The sequence below is a fragment of the Enhydra lutris genome, unplaced genomic scaffold, assembly GCF_002288905.1.
Source record: "Enhydra lutris kenyoni isolate GAN:26980312 unplaced genomic scaffold, ASM228890v2 scaffoldscaffold15, whole genome shotgun sequence".
NCBI classification, from domain to species: domain Eukaryota; kingdom Metazoa; phylum Chordata; class Mammalia; order Carnivora; family Mustelidae; genus Enhydra; species Enhydra lutris.
The window spans coordinates 18,014,334-18,026,600 of NW_019154099.1; positions in this window are offsets into that span (position 1 = coordinate 18,014,334).

Consider the following 12,267-nt stretch of genomic DNA (forward strand, 5'->3'; position numbering starts at 1 on the left):
TTTCCAGAGTCTTGCATTTTTTATTGGTCTTTTTAGAGAACTTCCTTTTGGTTTTATTGAGTCACTTGGTTTTGTTGTTTTCTATTTTATTAATTTCTGATTTTACCTCAATTCTTTCATCCATTCACTTCCTTTATGTTTATTCTGTTGTTCTCTAACTGTTATGGGTTGAATTTGCACCTCATTTATATTCATTCATATTTTCTGACAAACAGAATGCCATACCATTTACTCTTGGCATTCTTTTGGCTGAATCTTATAAGTTTTTTTAAATGAAGTATTCTTATTATTCTTTTTGAATGATCTATAATTTCAGTTTTTGGTAGGGAAACAATTTTTTGCTGCTACATCCTCAAATTTATTAAGTGAGTTACTTATTCTCCAAGTTAATATTTGTCAGCTTACCTAAAGCCCCACTATATGTTCCAGTTCTTAAATAGAAAACTTCTTAACTGGTACCTGGCAAGAGGACACAGCTGCCAGTCATTGGGCAAGAGTAACTTGTGCAGGACATCATTCACAGTTTACCTATGACTTAAATCTTAGTGACTCTGATTCTCTACCCTCCATTATCTTTTGGGGAAATTAGTACTCATTTCATCACCCACATTGTGTTGTGAGATCCTCAAATCTACTTTATTCCATCATCTTAAATGTTTTAGAAATTGGACAATGTTTCTGTGTTACTTACTTAAATTTCCCAGTTTGTAATAATTGTCCTCTCCTACTCTCCCATTCTGTATCTCTCCCTGTCATCTTTCTCTCCTTCAGTTAAACAGTACCTCTCCTTTTACATCTTTTCCTTGAATGTGTTTTATTTGAAAACATTGAAAAATACGAATAGTGAAAATTACCTAGGAAAAAATAAAACTATTCATTCTACATCTCCAGGCCACCTTTCTGAAAGTGATTACTACTAATACATTGGTGAATATCTTTTTCAGTTTTTCCCTATGTGTATTATCATAGGTATATATATATAAATAGCTTAATGTAGAATTTTTTTTTCAATATGTTCACCTGGTAATTTGGTCTTTTCACTAAATAAATCAATAAAAGTGTGCCTTTACTTCAAATTTTATTTTTCTCTTGTCATTTGTAATTTGGGCAGCAAACAGAAATACCAACCATGAGCTCATTTAAAAAACCCTCCTTACTTCCCTCAAGGCTGTTTGTGTCTTTTGTTGAATTCAAATATTTTCCAAGACCTTCTGAGAGTTGCTAAATACAATCACACAAATCTTAAAAAAAAAAAAAAATCCCCAAACTAAACACCGCAACTTCCAATCTTTCAATCTGAATATGAAGTACAGCTTGTATGTAATTAGGAGTAAAGAGCTAAAGGCAAAGGACTTTTTATCATCCCTCAAATCTGAAGACCAATGATTGCATTACACATGCCTGGAAATTCTTGAAAGCGGGATTTCAGAAAATGACAAACAACTTGATCATTTTATCTTGTGATGAATCTTTCCTTAGAGAAACCTGTCAAACTTTCTAAGTGAAATTTTAATTTAATATTTTTTCATTTGATGGCATAAGTGAGATTGACTTAGAATTTTGTTTCCAAATTTTTGTCTTGTTTTTGTCTTAACTAGGAATCAGGGTTTAAATGACCCATAAAATGAAATGAGGTATTTATTTTTCTAGTTTCTAGAACACTTTGTGAAATTTATACTTATTTTTACTTTAAAGGTTGTTAAAAGTCAACTATAAAGCCATCTAGCCTGGGTTCTTTTGTGGGGATGAGGGATCTCTGACTTGGACTTCCATTTATTAAATGATACTTAATCTGTTTTAGCCCTTTATATTCAGTGTTCTTTTCATTTATATTTTTAAATTTCATTATAAAATTGTTTAAAGTACTTAAGAATTTTTAAAAATCTCTACTGTGCCTATAGTCTGTGCCTTTTTCACTGCTAATATTGTTATCTTTGACTTCCCTCTTAATCAGTCTTGCCTGAAGCTTATTATGTTTTATTAATTTTTACAGAGAAAAAAATAGTTTTTTCCTCATTAATCTTTATTTGCTTTTAATCTCTTGCTATTTTTTCTTAGGTTTCAAACCAAATCATTGGATATATTCTTTTAAATATTAAAAATCTCATTTGAGCTATAACTTTACTCCTTAGCCATATTCCATCTTTTAATACATAGTATTTTCATTGTGATTATTAAGCAGACCTAAATTTGTAATTTCCACTTCTAAATACATAGGTTTCTTTTAACTATAGTTTTGTTATTTACCTTTAATTGTATTATGTTGTGACCAGAGAATGTGGAATTTATTGAGACTAATTTTGTGGCCTGCTTAACACATGGACCATATCCTCATATATATTTGAAAAGAATGTGTATTCTCTTTAGTCTCAGTTTTACTAGCTATTAGATTGATCTCTTCGTTTTTTTCTCCTTTTTTTTATTGAAAAATAAGTGACATAACATTGAATTAGTTTTGGGTATACAACAGTGATTTATTATATGTATATATTGTGTCATGTTTTTAAAAAATCATTCTTTAATATTCTTATTTAATTTTTGTTTTTATGATCTATAAATTTCAAAATCTCCCACAATGATAATAAATTTCGATATGTTTTAGCTTTCTATATGTAATATAATATTATAATTTAAGTGTTAACTAGGCACAAAAAGAGTTACAAAATTTTAATTCTAAATTACAATATAAGGATTTGGAAAGAAAGAATTTGAGAATCTGTTCTAGGACTTTTGAGCTTCCTCGTCTACTTCTAAGATCTTAGAGGACTGAGAAAGTGGGAAAGAGGTATTTTACAAACAGATGCCTTTGGAGAAAGCTCAGAGTCCTCTCCTACCTCTGATGTTGCTGATGGGGGTAAGCTGGGAAGTTTTTTGTCCTCTTATGTCAGGTCTGGTGAAGGCTTCCCATGGCCCAGTTCTGTAATTATGAATCATGTTCTCAGCTGGTGAGTGTTAGTAAAAACAAATGCCTGAGGAGGCTCAAGCAAACTGTTGTGCTGAGATCTGTCCCCAGTCCAGGAAATTTACTTATTTATTTTTTAAGATTTTATTTATTTATTTGACAAAGAGAGATCACCAGTAGGCATAGAGGCAGGCAGAGAGAGAGAGGGAAGCAGGCTCTCCACTGAGCAGAGAGACCGATGCAGGGCTCGAACCCAGGAGCCTGAGATCATGACCTGAGCTGAAGGCAGAGGCTTAACCCACTGAGCCACCCAGGCGCCCCAGACCGGGAAATTTAGAGGGTAGGATGTTGATGTCTGGCTGTCCTGTTGGGAACAAGGCCAGTAGAATGATATCATGTATAGAATTTGCCAGCTCTCCCAAGGAATGCAGGAGAAGTTACTGAGGACCAATGTGGCAAGATGAAAAGAGGCTGAGTTTGATAGGATGTTCATCAGGTCCAGTAAACTGCATGGAAGTGAGGTAAAGTACCAGATACCCAGAGGCTGGGAGAGTTTAGAGTGGCCAAGTGAGAACTTTTCCATGCCCTTAACTCACTTCCTTTCTTAGGCCTTCACAGCCTTTGCTGGAAGCAACAGTAGCTACTAGAAAAAAGGAATAATTGAAAAAACCAAAATGAATGGCAGCAAACAGAACAGATTAGATAAAGTTAAAATAATTATTTGCAAAGTCATATAGTAGAAAAAGTAGTAAGAATCTGGGGAAACTTGAGAGATAAGAAGGAAGATCAATATGAAGGAAGAAAGATGAGGAAGCAGAGCTAATATTTATATTAAAACCCTAGTATGTTACACGTACCAAATATTGTCCCCATATTCTTTCATTTAATTGCTCCCCCCATTATTATAGATAACCATCTGAGGCTTACAGACTTTGGAAACAGTAGAAACTTGACCAAGGATAACTGCAGCAATTTATTATGAGTAACCCAAGGATGTACATTGTAGAAAAGAAAAAAAATTATACAAGAGATTGAGGAAGGGAATTTATAAATATACTCCAAGTAAGTTTCAAAAGTAGAGTGGAGGAAGCTGTTCTGTTTTTGTTTTTATTCTTATTTTATCAAAAGTATAGAATTGAGTTAACTAACTGCTTCTCAGTCATGATACTCTAGGATCTCCTTTCTCATTTCTCCATGTGTGATCTATTTTATGTTTTGTCTTTGACTCTCATGCCCACTGTCCTTCACTCCTCCTTTCCCATAGGCATCCCTGTTAGGTTTTCAGTTAGTCTTTCCAATTCCCCTTTCACACAATCATTTGCTTTGATGTCTCTCTGTGTAAATTTTATGCTATTAAGTGTGTTTTAAAAATAAGTTAATAGCATCATGCTATAAATCTCATTCTGTTTCTTGCTGTTTTTAATTGAGACTAATTTTGGAGCTCTATCCACACAGCTCCAGAATTGTCTCATTCAGTCCTTCTAACTGCTGCATAAGTTTAAACCTCCACCATATTTTTGTCTCCATTTGACAAGTGTTGGATATCTAGCCTACTTTACTTCCATGAACCCATTCTTTGATGGTCCTTGAATATGTTTTCTCATGTGTCTGTGAATCTATATCCAATACTAAAATTGATCATTGGTCATGGGTCATATCACACTGTATACACATACTGAAATTTTACTAAATACTTGTGGTCTTCTCCCTATAATAGCTGTAATAGTTTATCATCTCACTCCTAGATCATGAGAGGTCCACTTTCCCTATATCCTTACGTGTTCTTGATGCTATCTGAATTTCTATTTTGTTCAGTCTGGTGGATGTAAAGTAGTGTGTTGTTTTAATTGACATTTCTTAATTACTAGTAAGATTGAATGTTAGTTGTTATATTGTCATTTCCTTTTATGATATTTGCCTCATTATATTTTTATTCATTTTTCTACTGAGTTGCTTGTATTTTTCTTTTTGTCAAAAATTCTTTGTGATTTCAACTCTTAATCAGAAGATGTAAAGTTTATGATGAGCTTCCAGGTAACTCCCAAATGACATGAATCACTGCCTAACTTATTTTGTTCTAGTATAATATTATTGAACATTTCTTTTTTCCATATATTTTCTAGTTTCCCTTTGGCTCGCACTATTCTATGATGGAGCTTATCTTGTCTTGATTAACTTTTCCCAGATGTGCCATAGGATATATTTTTGGGTGGGTACATTCTAAACTTAGCACTGAGAATCCACCCTCTGAGTGTCCATATTTTTGGAATAGTCCTCTCCAGGATCATTAACACAAAAAGAAAATAAAAGAACTTGCTCCAAGTTTTGTCTTATTTTATGTTTCCCAATATCCTGTTAGAACAAAGTTACCTCACAGTTCAACCTGCAGATTCCAATCCTCTATTCTGTCTCTTGCTAATTAATGCACTTGAACTAGAGTCTCCCAAGGCCATTTTTAGTTTATTTTCCTAAACCAGGGTCTGCCTTTACCTGGCATTGCAGCGACCCATGAAGTATGTCGTCTCCTGTTGGTAATCAGAAGCCACTGTATATCCAGTCTAGCTACTTCAAAGGTATGCATTTTACAGCTGGAGTCCCAGGTCACCTCTGTCGAGAACTTGATGTGTGTGGTTTGTTCTCTTCCTCCACAGATGATTTAGAAAAACTGAACGTAGAGATGCTAGTTCTTGGGGTGGTTCAACAGAATGAGCAATTAAATTCAGAATTTCAGTTTTTTATTTAGAATTTTCTTCTAGTAAATTTGAAGATGTGGTCTTTTCATGATATAGCTTACTTTGGGATTTTATATCCTGTATTTTACATCTTAATGTCCCTTAAAATATCTATAATGCATTAAAATTCTTGAAAATAGAAATCATCTTTTAATGACTCATATATTAGTGTAAGGTATGAAGTATCTCTCATATATTGTACCACCTGATATATCAAATGAACCATATGAAATCGCTGCTTTGGGGTCAAACACGTTCAAATATAAGCTATTCCATTCCATATGGTTCCACCTAATATGTAAAATTAAAGGTAATGTATTTGAGTATATGTGGGCTAGAGGACTTGAATGGCTTACTTACCTGTGTCCAGTTAGTAAACAGTGAGCAAGCACTTGCTTGATACCAGTTTCCTGATTCAGGTGTGGAACAGGAGCACCTCAGCACAACTATAGTTAGAATTAATTAGTAGAATTATTTAAGACAGCCTCAACATCATTTATAACTACAAGCATGGAATGTTGAGGTGCTTAGCTGGTCATAATTATTAATTTATGCTATTTTAAGATAAGTAATATATGATACATTGAAAGAGAGAGAGAAACTTCCTGCTGTTTCAGCATAGGAGAAAACACAACTAACTCTTTAATTTAGAATTTATATTTATATTCTTCTTTTGAAGAACCTTTTCCAATAAAGATAACTTGAGTTTTAATTACTATTTGTAAAAAGTCCCTATCAGTGTCTGGCATTCCAGATATAAGATGGCACAATTGGAGGATTAATTCTGAGTTAATGAGCTCATTTTCTTCTCCTAACTTGCAGAAAAGAGCAATAAATAACAGCTCTATAATGGAAATTGGGAAACTGTGTTGCCCATAGAATTTGAGAATTGCAGGGGGCTTCAAAGACTATCTAGGTCAGTTTCACCATTTCTCAGATGAGAAAACTGAGGTTTAATTAGCTGTCAAGGCTGACACAGTAGGAGCAGTTCAGGAACAACTAGCCAGGACACCTAAGTTCCCCATGTTCTCATTCTGAATGAGAATAAAATCCCCATTATGTATTTCATTCTTTAAACAGTTCATCCTTGAATGAGCAACGTGGGCTGGAAGTGGCCATCCTCCTGACCCCTTATTTCAGGCTTTTGTTATTTTCTTCCTCATTGTTTACAACAAGCACATTCTATCCATTCCCTTTTCTTCCATTCTTGGCCCACTTCCATCCATTTCCAAATTACCAAAAGATTAATCTTATTAAGTCATGTATTTCATATACCATTTCCCTGTTTAAACATGTCTGGTAGCTTTCAGGAGAAAATGCAGACTCCTTAGTGTGACACCAGATTTTTTCTTAATTGATTTTTGCCTGCTGCCATTATTTCATTACTACTTGGTGATTTCCCCTCAGATACCATGCAACCCTAAGTACTGATAGTTCACAAATATACCAATCTCTTATATATCTCTGGGCCTTTGCAAAGGCTATTCCCCCTGTCTGATGCACTGCTCCTACTTCATTTTCATCAGCCCCATCCTTTCCCCTCCCCTCTTAGGGCCTGGACAAGTCTTAGCTGAACTTCAACACACAGTCACAAAGTTACCTCTTTCAGTGCCTTCCCAGAGTTGTCCTCCATTTCTAATTGCTTCCCAAACATCCTGGGCTCACCCTGATCCCAGGGGTTGTGATATGTACTATAGTTCAGCATCATTGACCCTTTGGATCTTGATGGTATCTTTCACAACTGATTCTGGTGGCCCATACAATGTTTTGTAGGCTCTCACAGTACCACTTACCATCAAGCATATTGCACTTAAACTTCAGGCTGCCTCATTTGCACAGGCTCTAGGGAGAAGCCCTAGAAATGTGTTCATATGGTCATATGCTTGAAAGCTATTTTTGTCTTCTTTAAAGGAATCTCTCCCCCACCCAGTTTAATATGCTTCAGGGCACACAAAACCTGAGACAGCTCAGTGAGACACTCAATAGAAGGCTGTAGAATGAATGATTAAATATACTTTCTTTTTTGTTGTTATCAAATAACTTTGTTATTACTAATAATATGCTAACCTATGAGGTCTCCTCTATTATTTTTATTACCAATTCATTTTTGTGCAGTGCCATGGGAAAAGTCCAATAGATCTGTTGTTTTAAAATAATTTATTTATTTGTGTATGTTGACACCCAATGTTACATTAGTTTCAGGTGTATGACATAGTGATTCAGTATTTCTATGCATTATGCTGTGCTCACCACAAGTGTAGCACCAATCTGACACCACAACATTATTATAATATCATTGACTTTATTCCTATGCTGTGCCTTTTATTCCCATGACTTACTCTTCTAAAAATTGGAAGCCTGTAACTCCCACTACACTTTATCTATTTGTCCATCTTCCTGACCCCCTTCTCTTTGACAACCATCAGTTTGTTCTTTGTATTTGCAGGTTTGATTCTGCTTTCTGTTTGTTTAATCATTTGCTTTGTTTTGAAATTCTAGATTGTGACTGAAATCATCTGGTATTTTTCTTAGTTTGATTTATTTTGCTTGGCATAATCCCCTCTAGGTCTGTCCATGTTGTCATAAATGACACGATCTCATCATTTTTTATGGCTGCATGGTATTTCATCACACACACACACACACACACACACACACACACACACACTGCATCTTCCTTATCCATTCATCTATCAGTGAACATTTAGGTCCCTTCTATATCTTGGCTATAATGCTGCAATAAATACAGAGGTGCACGTATCTTTTCAAATTAGTGTTTTCATTTTCATTCCATAAATAGTGGAATTCTTACACTATATGGTATTTCTATTTATAATTTTTTGAGGAACTTCCACAACGTTTTCCTCAGTGGTTGCCATTTTACATTCCCAGCAACAGTGTACTAGGGTTCTTTTTTCTCTACATCCTCACCAGTACTTGTTATTTCTTGTATTTTTTATTTTATCCATTCTGGCAGGTGTGAGATGATATTTCCTTATGGTTTTGATTTGCATTTTCCTGAAGATGAGTGATGTTGAGCATGTTTTCATGTGTCTGTGGACCATCTCTGTGTCTTCTTTGGAAAAATGTCCATTTAAGTCATCTGCCCATTTTATAATTGGATTGTTTGTTTCTTTGGTGTTGAGTTGTGTAAGTTCTTTATATATTTTGGATATTAACTCCTGGTATGATACAACATTTGCAAATATATTCTCCCATTCAATAAGCTGCCTTTTTGTTTGTTGGTTTCCTTTACCATGCAAGGATATATTTTGATGTAATCCCAAGAGTTTAATTTTGCTTTTGTTTCCCTTGCTTGAGGAAACATATCTAGAAAAATGTTTCTATGACTAATGCTAAGGAAATTACCACTTATGTTCTCTTCCAGGATTTTTATGGTTTCAAGCCTCACATTTAGGTCTTTAATCCGTTTTGTTTATTTTTGTGTATGGTATTTAAAAAAATTTTAGTTTCCAGTTTCATTCTTTTGCATGTAGCTGTCTGGTTTCCCCAGCATCATTAATTGAAGAAACTATCTTTTACCCATTGTAAATTATTTCTTCCTTTGTCATAGATTAATTGACCACATAAGCAAAGGTTTATTTCTGGACTCTCTGTTCTGTTGGTCTATATGTCCGTTTTTGTGCCAGTACCATCCTCTGTTGAGCACTACAGTTTTGTAGTATATCTTGATATCTGGAATTATGATACCTCCAACTTTGTTCTTCCTTCTCAAGATTACTTTGGCTGTTCATAGTCTTTTGTGGTTCCATACAAATATTAGTTACTTGATCTAGTTCTGTGAAAAACGCTGTTGGTGTTTTGATAGGGATTTCACTGAATCTGTGGATTGATTTGAGTAGTATGGACATTTTAACAATATCAGTCCTTCTAATTCATGAGCATGGGATAGCTTTTTGTTTGTGTTATCTTTGGTTTCTTTCATCAGTGTTTTGTAGTTTTCAGAGTACAGTTCTTTCATCTCCTTACCTAAATTTAGTCCTAAATATTTTATTCTTTTTGGTGCAATAGTAAATGGAATTGTTTTCTTAATTTCTCTTTCTGGTACTTCATTATTAGTGTATAGAAATGCTACCAATTTCTGGGTATTAATTTTGAATCCTGCGACTTTATTGAATTCATTTATTACTTATAGTAGTTGTAGATTTATATATAGATCATGTTATCTGCAAGTAGTGATAATTTAACTCTTCCTTACCAATATGGATGCCTCTTATTTCTTTTTCTTATCTGATTGGACAAGGACTTCTACTGCTACGCTGAATAAAAGTAGAAAGTGTGGCCTTCCTGTCTTATTCCTGATCTTAGAGGAAAAGTTCTGTTTTTTACCATTGAGTATAATGTTAGCTGCGGGTCTTTCATATTTAGCCTTTATTATGTTCAGAAATGTTCCCTCTAAAACCACTTTGTTGAGAGTTTTTATCATGAATGGATATTGAATTTTGCCAAATGCATTTTCTATGTTTGTTGAGATAAGCATGTGATTTTTTTCTTCCTTTCATTGCTGTGGTTTATCACACTGATTAATTTGTGAAAATGGAATCATCCTTGTATCCCTGGAATAAATCCCACTTGATTGTGGTGAATGATTATTTAATGTATTGTTAAATGCAGTTTGCTAATATTTCATTGAGTATTTTTGTATCTATATTCATCAGGGATGTTGGCCAGTAGTTTCCTTTTTTTTTGTGGTGTCTTTGTCTGGTTTGGTATGAGAGTAATGCTGGCCTCATAATATGTATTTGGAAACTCTCTTTCCTCTTTTGTTTTTTGGAATAATTTGAGAAAAATCAGTATTAACTTTTCTTAAATGTTTGACAGAATTCACCTATAAATCCATCTGGTTGTGGACTTTTATTATTTAGTAGTTATTTATTACCAACTTAATTCTGTTACTAGTAATTGGTCTGTTCACATTTTCTATTTCTTCCTGAAATATTCTATTTTTTCTGTTTCATTCAGTTTGGGAAGATTGTATATTTCTAGAAATTTATCCTTTTCTTCTAGGTTAATCAAGCATTGGCGTATATATATATATATTTTTTTTTGTGGTATTCTGTAATAATACTCTGTATTTCTGTGGTGTCCGTTGTTACTTCCCCTCTTTCATTTCTTTATTTTTCCTCTTTCATTTCTGATTTTATTTATTTGAGTCCTTTCTCTTTTCTCTTTTTTTCTTGAAGAGTCATTGATCTTTTATATTGTTATTTTGTTGTTGTTTGGTTGGTTTTTTTCATCTCTGTCATTTATTTCTTCTCTGACCTTTATTATTTCCTTCCTTCTGACTTTGAGATTTGCTTTTTCATCTTTTTATAGTTCCTTTGCATGTAAGGTTAGATTGCTATTTGAGCTTTTTCTTGTTTTGGAGGTAGGGTTGTATCACTATATATTTCCCCCTTAGAATTGCTTTCACTATGTCCCAAATATTTTGGACTATTGAATTTTCAGTTTCACTCTTCTCCGTGTATTTTTTAAACTTCTTTGATTTCCTTATTGACCCATTGGTTATTTAGTAGCAAGTTTTTAGCCTCCAGGTGTTGCTGGTTTTTTCTTTTTTCTCTTGTGATTGACTTCTAGTTTTATATCATTGTGGTTAGAAAGAATGCAGGTATAATTTTAGTACTCTTAAATTTATGAAACTTGTCTCATGGCCTAACATCTCATATATCCAGGAAAATATTCCATATGCACCTGAAAAGAATGTGTATTCTGTTGGTTTTGGATAGAATGTTCTGTATATATTGTATGTCCATCTGGTCTAATGTATCATTCAAAGATACTGTTTCTTTATTCATTTTCTGCCTGGAAAATCTATTCATTGATGTAAGTGGGTGTTAAAGTCCCCAACTATTCCTGTATTAACATCATTTTCTCCCTTTAAATTTATTAATATTTACTTTATGTATTTAGGTGCAGTCTAGTTGGGTGCATAGATATTTCCAATTGCTATAACCTCTAGTGAATTGTCATTATGTAATTCTCTTCTTTGTTTCCTTGTTACAGTCTTTGTTTTAAAGTCTATTTTAGGGGCACCTGGGTGGCTCAGTGGGTTAAGCCACTGCCTTTGGCTCAGGTCATGATCTCATGGTCCTGGGATCGAGCCCCGCATTGGGCTCTCTGCTCAGCAGGGAGCCTGCTTCTCCCTCTCTCTCTGCCTGCCTCTCTGCCTACTTGTGATCTCTGTCAAATGAATAAATAAAAAAATCTTAAAAAAAATTTAAAGTCTATTTTACCTGATATTTAAAGTCTATTTTACCTGATATACCCCAACTTTTTTCCCCCACTTCTATTTGCATGGCAGATGTTTGTCCATCCCTTAACTTTAGGTGAGTCTCTTGTAGAGAGAATATTAGGTGGGTCTTGTTCTTTTTACCCATTCTGCCATCCTATGTCTTTTGATTGGATTCTCTGTTCCTTTCTTCTCTTGCTCTCTTTGTGATTGATAAGTTTCTGCATTATTATGTTTATTTTTTGTGTATCTAATATAGGTTTTGAGTTTCTGATTAACTTGAAGTTCATATGCAACATCCTAAGTATTAATTTATTTTAAATTGATGGTCATTTAAGCTCAAATACATTCTACAAAAACTTTTTCTAACTCACCAGTCCACA